The following is an 8,362-nucleotide window of genomic DNA, read 5'->3' on the forward strand; positions in this document are numbered from 1 at the left end:
GCGGAAAACATAAAAGTGAGGTGCATACCTCCCGTGTCTGATGCGAAAGGTGGGACTTCGGCTCCCGCAATAGCAGATCCACGAGTGCTCGATCATCAAAATCGATAAAATGGTAGAAGAAGGCCCGGGGGAGGATATGCTCCCGAGGGTGATACCTTTCGAGATCGAATGGCCGAACCCTCGGAGGCAAAGACATGATATCTGGCTCACCCCCTGCACCGGGAGGACCTCCGCCATAAGAGAAATGACCCGCCATCTCAAGAAATCTGCAAAAAGGAGCAAAAATGAGAAAAATGAGCTAAAATTGGAAAAAGTCAACAAAAGTCAACTCCCGAGAAAATGTTCCAAATATTGAGACAAACTTACCTCAAGTGGTGAAAATGGAGAAAGAAGCACCGAAATCAAAATTTAATCGGTTCAAAGTGAAGAGAACTGAAAGTTTTCGCGAAACAACTTTGCGTAGGACATTGAAAAACGCATATAGAGTGCAGATCTGAGGGGGAAAATGGTTTAGGAAGGAGGAGAATGTGATTTCGGACCTGAAGATGTGAGCAAAAAGAGCTTTGGCCGAGTGTATTTAAAGAAACAAGTGTGAAAGTACCAAACCGCCCCGGATTTGGGCTAGGTGGTCGGCCGACTACCTTTTCTGGTAGGCCGACCACCCCCCTTCACCAAACCTGGTCGGTGACCTCCAATGGCCTTCAAACCTGGTCGGTGGTGCTCCCAAGGTGGTATCCAAGGTCTCTTTGAACTCCTTGCAAATTTTGGTAGTGATCGGAGTCCCCGACACTCGAGAAAGTACGAGAAAAGTGCACTTTTCGTTGCGAAATCCCTCCGCGGGAATTGCAACTCCAGCTTCCGATGCACGTTTCATCTTTACTCGCCAAGAGCAAGGTGTGTCCTTTTTGAATATGTTGTGACCCTTCCGGGAGGTAAACCGGAGGCCGCGATTGAATCGCCCTCATCGAAACCTGCATTTATTTGCTCGTTGTTTTGTGTCAAATATGCATTCGAGTTTGCACTTATCCTGCATTGTTATGCACGTCACTTGCATTCTCATGCACACCACTTGCATTATTGTACACGTTTCATTGTTATTGTCATGCCTCCATGCCTAACTTGCGTTGTCACGCACGTTTCTTCTTACATTACGATGCGCTTTCTCATCGGCACCTTGTTCGTTTGCGTTCAACATAGTGTTGAACATATGTTGCTAACTATGTTGTGCTTGTTAAGTTTCTCTCTTTTACAGGCACGATATTGTATGTACGGTTCATTTGAGGCTAGTGCGACCAGACGAGCCGCGCAAGTATTATATCTTCTCCGTGTGAGACGTGGCGAGAATTGAATAATTCTTTGCATTCTTAAACTGCATGAAGTGTAGTTGTTACTTTGCATTCTTGCTTAAAACTATTGCATCTATTGTAAATACTTGCCTCATTACAGCTTGCTGCTTTGCATGAACATGAGTTACGTTCGGCTTTGTGCATATCGTTTTGCATTTTGCCCCCTGCCTGCGGGCACATCTTTGTTTATCTCGCCTGTTTATCTAAATCTTCGGCCTTGTCAAAAATGGGTCGTCTCCGGGCTTTGACATTCACTCCCGTCACTTATGACTTCCGAGTTCTGTCAAAGAGGGACAACTGTAGACACCCCATTTTTGACCGGCCTTAAGACTCAGACGTCACCGGTTGAGCGCTCGATGATGATGCATATTGTGCTCGTTCTGAGGTTGCGGGGTCTCGACTGAGAGCCTTGCCTCCGGACTTTGGGGCTCTTTTGTGCTTTGCCTCGGTTTACGAATCAGGTCCTGCTTTCTCTGTTTTCTCTTCCCGAAGGGAGGAAGAGGTCTCGTAGACCATCTCTCAGTGGCTGTAGGCTACGTTTCGTGGTCGTGGGCCATTTTTCCCGTTTGGAGACCAATTTCCAGTTTTCGGAGCCGTCGGCCGTGTGCCTCGATTCGGGACCGCTTAACTACATCCGTTGTTTCCTCTCTTTTGAGGGACACTGTGGCCCGAAAGACCACCTTCGTGGTCGCACGCCACTTTCGGTACCTAACAGCCTATTTTCGGGGCTCCAGGCCGTGTGTTTTGGCCCCCAAACCCTCATTTTGCATCGGTTAGGGTTCATTTTTGGTATGGACCCTATTTTCATAGTTTGGAAGGTGGTAGGATGGTGGGAGACCAGCAATTCTTTTGAAAACCATTTTCTCTCTCCTCTAGTCGGTTTTCTTGACAGAAAGCTGGTTTTTCTCACTTTTGGACCTTAATTTCTGGTCTCCCATACCACCATTGTGTTGTACTCATCTGGGAGGCCACCAATATGGGTAGGCCGACCAGCTTTTCTTCCTGACCCTTTTGAACCTTGCTAGAAAGTTGGTTTTTCTCTCTCCTGGGTCACATTTTCTAGTCTCCCACCATACAGCTGTATTCTACTCATCTAGGAGGCCACCTTTCTGGTATGGCCGACCAGCATTCCTCTTTGACCCTTTTGACCCCTGGTCGGCCAACCAGGGGAAGTGGTCGGCTGACCACCTTGGCTGGTTGGCCAGCCATCTGCTTTTTGGCCTTCCTGAGTGCAACACAGTTGTGCCAACTGTGAAGCATTTGGCCCTTCCTCCGAGATTTCACCATCATGTTTGTCTTCTTAAGGAAGATTTGATCATTTTGCTTAGCTTCAAGGAGAAGCTTGACCCTTTTGGTTAAGCTTCTTTGATAAGCTTTGACCCTCTCTTGAGACTTCTCCAAGAAGTCTTGGCTTTTCTCCTCTATAAAACCAACACTCCACCCTCCATATCTCTCTCATCCAAGCTCAAATACCCCATTGTTCTTGGCTATTACACCACACCTCATAGCCTACCACCTCCACCATCCATTCAATCATATTGGAGCTATTTTTCAAAGGTTGAAGACTCAACTTCTTGGTCCAGAATTTGCTGCATTGCTATGCTACAAGGATAAGTCCTCATTTCCCCTTTTTTTGCATTATTTTGCTTCATAACATAGCTCTATTTGCAAGCATTTATGGGTTTTGTCTTGAACTGAAAAGTGTCTTATTTTGAGCTCCTCTTGAAGTTTGATTAAGGACACTTTTCTGTTTGAGGTCATATACCTCCTTGTATGCTCTATCCCTCTTTGTAGGCTTATTTTGCTTCATATCGTAGCCCTATTTATGAGCATTTTCGAGATTTGTCATAAACTGAAAAGAGCTTTATTTTGAGCCCCTCTTGATGTTTGATTAAGGGCATTTTTCTTTTTGAGGTCATTTACTTCCTTGTATGCTTGTTTACCTCTTGTTTTGAGCCTTGCATCTAGGCCTTTGTTGCATGCTTTGTTTGACCTTCTAGCCACTGAAATCCAGTGGATTTTCAGTGGCTAACACACTGTTTTGAGAGCCAAAATCAGAGGCGGGTGACCTCCTCTCTCCTTGTCTTGTTTGTTGGCCCTTTTGGCCTTCCAAAGGGGATCCATCTTGCATGCTTTAAAGTCTTATTTCAGGCCCTATTATGTGAGTTTTGAGGTCTGCCTTAACTCTGTCCGGAGCCCTTTTGGCCATATTTTGTGTCCCTCATGCATGTGTGGAGCAATCCTCCTCAACGCCTTTCAAGGGGACCTTTCATTGCATGTTTCATTAACCCATTTCAGGGCCTTTTTGGTGAGTTTTAGGGCTGTCATAGCTGATTTCCAGAGTTGGTTTTGCCATTTTACATGTCTATCTTGTATGTGTTAAGTAACCCACCTCATGGCCCTCCAAAGGAGCCCATCATTTTTGCATGCATTGGATACATTTCAGTGGTTATTTGGGCATATTTTAGCATACCATGTACCTATTTGTGGCTGGTTTGGTGACCTCTCTTGTGCTTCATATACATGCCATGTAAACCATGCTTACTAGCCTATGTCGCATGTTGTTTTAGCCCTTCATGTTAGCACTTTTTGGCCATGCTTGAAATTGATTTGGTGCATGTTTAGGACTGCCTTGGCTCTGTTTTCATGCCTCATGATCAAATAATGCTTTCTTTGCATACTTGTGGTTCAATGCATTTGCCTAGTTTTGAGTTTCAAGGCCTATTTCATGTATTGGGTGACATGTTTCCATGATTCGGGACCATTGAGCATATTATTTCAGAGCTGGAAATTGCATGTTTGTATGCCATCTTTCATCCCTTGCCATGCTTTTGTAGAGTAGCATTTGATGCCTTAGGATCGGTCCCCTGCATCGTGCATGTTTGCATGTGTTTCGGTTGTCTCATTTCCATCATATGGCCACTGATTTGAGTGTGGCTGAGGTCCACTCATATTGGTTTAAGTCCACCTTGCATTGTGTATGCCATGTTGCAATGTGTTGTGCATGTTATGTTGTTAGCATTGTGTATGCCATGTCATTCCTCGCATTGTGTATGCTAGGTTGTTAGTCGCATTGAGTATGCCATAGGTTGTTAGTCGCATTTATTTCATGAGCATTATGCATGCCATGTAGTGTTAGCATTGTATATGCTAGGTGCATGTTTGCATTTTTATCCCTCGCATGTTTACGTCATTCAGTGGCATTACATCTAGGATTGCATGTTAGAATTGCATTCATGCATATCATGCATATTGCATTGTGTTTGGAGTAGGGTTTAGTCCAAACACGGGAAACGAGGGACATTTCGTAATCCAAGTGACGAAACGTGCCTCGATTCCCGGTCGCCGACGCTCCGGATTATCCATGATGGAGTTTAGACCTTGTTGCATTCATATGTGCATTCATTTCACATTGAGTCGTGCAATCCAACTTCTCGGCCATCATGCATTGAGATGCGTGATTGGTGGCATGAGGATCGAGGACCACACTCCCTAGAGCTTGTGCAATGACGGGGAGAGTGGTCGTGCACACATGTGTTGCAAATACCTTGCTTTCTCTTTCTCTTGCCTTTGTTGCAGAAAAGCCAGAAACTAGAGGCAGGAACTGGTTAGCCGACCAACTTTTCTGGCAAGCCGACCACTCCTTTTGGTTTTTCCCACATAAATTGGTCGGTGGGTGGTCTCCAAGCCCAATAGCTGGTCGGTGGCCCTCCCACAGCTTCCCAGAGTGAAGTTTCAGCCTCTCGGAGCTTTGTGTAAGTTTCTGGATTCAATTGCAAACAAAGGCGAGTCAAGGCATCGCGATGGAATTTACCGACAAGGGAAATTGAGCATGCATACATCCTCCATCATTCCGAGCAGAGCTGAGGCAGTCCATTGCACGTAGCATAGCATGCTAGTTTACTCTGCTTACCTAGTTCATTTGTTAAGTAATTAGTGTCGTGTAATAGTTCGTTATTTATTTTGGTTGTGTAATATTCATTCGGACCCTCCGAGCGAGGGCACAATTGTAATAAGTGTGCATGTGTGTGATGTATGTCTTCCAACCCCACGTCTTTCTCCCTTTTATTTATCAGCTTACGATGGTTAGATTAGGGCATGTTTCAATTAGCATACTTATGTTTGCATGTTTGCATCATTCATCTGTCTTGCATGCACCGGGCTCGGCGCATCATACTAACTGCATCGTATTTCAATTCCGAGTTGAATACCTGTTAGTTATAGCATTTCACATGACATCTGTAGAATAGCCGAGCCTATTTTAGTTGCATTTTGCATGTGTTGCATTAGGCATTTCTGTATAGCTAGGATCATGCATGGATTTCTAACATAGCTTTTGTTTTGGCTTGGAGTACTCGATAAGTTTTATGTTTCAGCATCCTTGCATGTGTGTGAGTGACTGCCATGATAGTATGCTTACCATGAGGCTATGTGCTTATGTGATATATCTGCCTGAATGCCGCCTGTGATGAAGGTTGGATTATCTGAATTGGAATAATGCATTGACTGTGAATTTTAAGCCCACTAGATAGTGGCAAAATCATGTTTTCTAAGCCCACCCGAGGGTGGCAAAATCCACGTCTTAGCCTACTTGCGAGTAGCACCTTTCAAACCGTTTTTCAAAACGAACATGAGATGTTTTGTTCCAATTCAGGCGATCCAGTCTATACTTGTATGCTGTGCGCATCACGTAGCAAATCTAGGCTAATAACCAGAATAAGAGCACATAATGTTTTCAAAACTCGATATCATGGTTAGTAGAGGCCGATCTTTGATCGGACGAGCGGGGGTGCTCACGAAGTGACCTTCCCCAATCGTACCCAAGTTCCCGAGCCGAGGTAACTTTGGTGATGACGGACACGTGGCCTTAGGCAAACGAGTCAGGGTTTCCTAAATTTCCCCCAAAATAAAATATTTCGGTGGCGACTCTGTATCTGGCAAAGCAGTCCATGTTTGGCACTTCTTTCTAAAAATCTGTTTTCCAAAACGATTTGTCAGATTTGGACTCTTTGATGATTCATCGGTCTTACATTGCACTCTGCGAGATTAGATACAGGACCGTGACATTTGAGTCCTGAACTGTAGTGAGCCCAAACGAACAAAACGGGATTTCCCTCCCGGGGCGTTTGGGGACGTCTACAGACAAGTCATGCGCTTAAGCGTACTGTGCGTATATCAATTCATAAACCGGTCATTTTACATCACTTTTTCACCTCTCTCTCTCTCTAAAACATTTTAAAACCTAAATTGAAACCCTCTCTCTCTAAAACTCATTTTCTCTCTACAAATACACCTAGCTTTAGGGATTTTTTCACCCTACTCCCTTTGTTAAAAAGATAGAGCTCACCTAAAGCTTTGTTTTGATCCAAACAAAGTTGGGTTCCGGCATTGTTGAAGTTTCCTCACTCTCTCAATCATCTTCTAGTTTTGAGGTAGAGATTCTCTACACTCTTTTATGATTTTTAACTTAGCTATTTGTTTTTATAAAATAATCTTGTGATTTTTGAGGATTTTGAACAAATCTAGGGTTTCGGTTTAAAATCAAAATAGGAGTTTTCAAATGAATGTATTGAAAATGGTTGTGGGGTTGAAAATGAGGTTGAGTTATGATCAAACTATTGATTTTGATACTTGGAATGAATTTTGGAAGAAAAATGAGTTTTACCCGAAATGGCTCAAATATTTATTTTGTATAAATAAATGAAATTGATGTTGAAAATGTGAAATTAGATGGATATTGATATAAATGGTGGAGTTTGATATGTATTATCACTCACCTTGAAATTTGGAAAGTTTATATGTATTGGAGATTTTACATCTGTTTAGAAATATATGTTTTGGGCTATCGGTGAAGGATAGTTATGATTGTTGTAGAAATTGCATGAGGATTAGGTGAATTAGAACTAATTTCTCATACATGTACATTGAACATTGTTGCTCATTTAATACATTGCAAATGTATATGAATTTGAGAAAAATGGGTGAATTTTGGAAAGAGGTGTGTATCACCAAATTAAGTTGGCATGTGTGTCCAAGGTGAAAGTTTCAAAAAACGCGCATATACATGGGTGCCGATTTCTGCGGATGAAATATTCGTAAAATAGCAATAGTAGTGCTTATATAGGCTACGTTTACATGGGTTCCGTTTGACAGTTTCCTGCAAACAAAATATCCGTGAAAGGTTGTATCGGTTTGAGAATTTTCCCTTGTTTTCTGTTGTAAAGGACATAATTTGATAATTGAGATATAAACTGAGCATGGCATGATTTTTGAGAAAAAAATGTAAAACGTTGTGGTCATAAGCATTGCATATGCATTTCATCCTTATATCTTTGTCAAAATTCATATATTGTGTTGGATTATTTTTATTGGCTTTGGCTTACCCTATATGGGAAAACCATTTTCAGGTATTGGTGAGATGCCACTGCCACTGAAGTAGCTTGGGAGGATTGGAGCAAGAGCTTCATTTTGTTTACTCGTTGGTAATATTTTGTACAAGCGTAGGGCTTTATCTATATTGGATTAAATCCATTTTAATGTAACCAAGTACAGTTTTGGAAAGTTGTAGCCTTCAGGGCATTTTTATTATCAGTTTAACTTCTATTTCACATAGTTGTTGTTGTCATTGACACCTGCTACAGATTCAAGGTTAGGACTTATGAATGTATATTCGCATGTGTCACCCTTTTGTACAATTGAGTCTTATGTAATAGAAGGATATTATTGTCATAACCTGAACCCGCCCCTAAGAATTAAGGTCATAACCGGCCAGTAATCATGACATTACCTACGACCTCAAACCTGATTAAGCATATTACAGCAGAATTAAGGAGCCAAAACGGAAGCAGACTTAAAAATTTTGTCCAATGAGTTGTGCTTACATGGCATAGTAAAATTATCCAAAGCATTGCATAATAACTCAAACAAATAAGTAGAATAATCATCTTGTACATCCAAGAACTTTTAGACATATAGTCAGCTAAACAAAAAGCTTATATACATGGGTGACCCAATGT

General features: G+C 42.3%; 1 long non-coding RNA gene across 1 annotated transcript in view; it reads left to right on the forward strand.

The window, feature by feature from the left end:
• LOC114295354 (uncharacterized) overlaps positions 1-8,078 on the forward strand; it is a 30,610-nt gene extending 22,532 nt beyond the window's left edge. Inside the window, exon 3 of the long non-coding RNA XR_014328823.1 lies at positions 7,754-8,078. This is a non-coding gene — a long non-coding RNA (uncharacterized LOC114295354). The remainder of the gene's footprint in view (positions 1-7,753) is intronic.
• Positions 8,079-8,362: the final 284 nt, after the last annotated feature.

This window comes from Camellia sinensis, chromosome 5, assembly GCF_055761805.1.
Source record: "Camellia sinensis isolate YWXY chromosome 5, ASM5576180v1, whole genome shotgun sequence".
Taxonomy (NCBI): domain Eukaryota; kingdom Viridiplantae; phylum Streptophyta; class Magnoliopsida; order Ericales; family Theaceae; genus Camellia; species Camellia sinensis.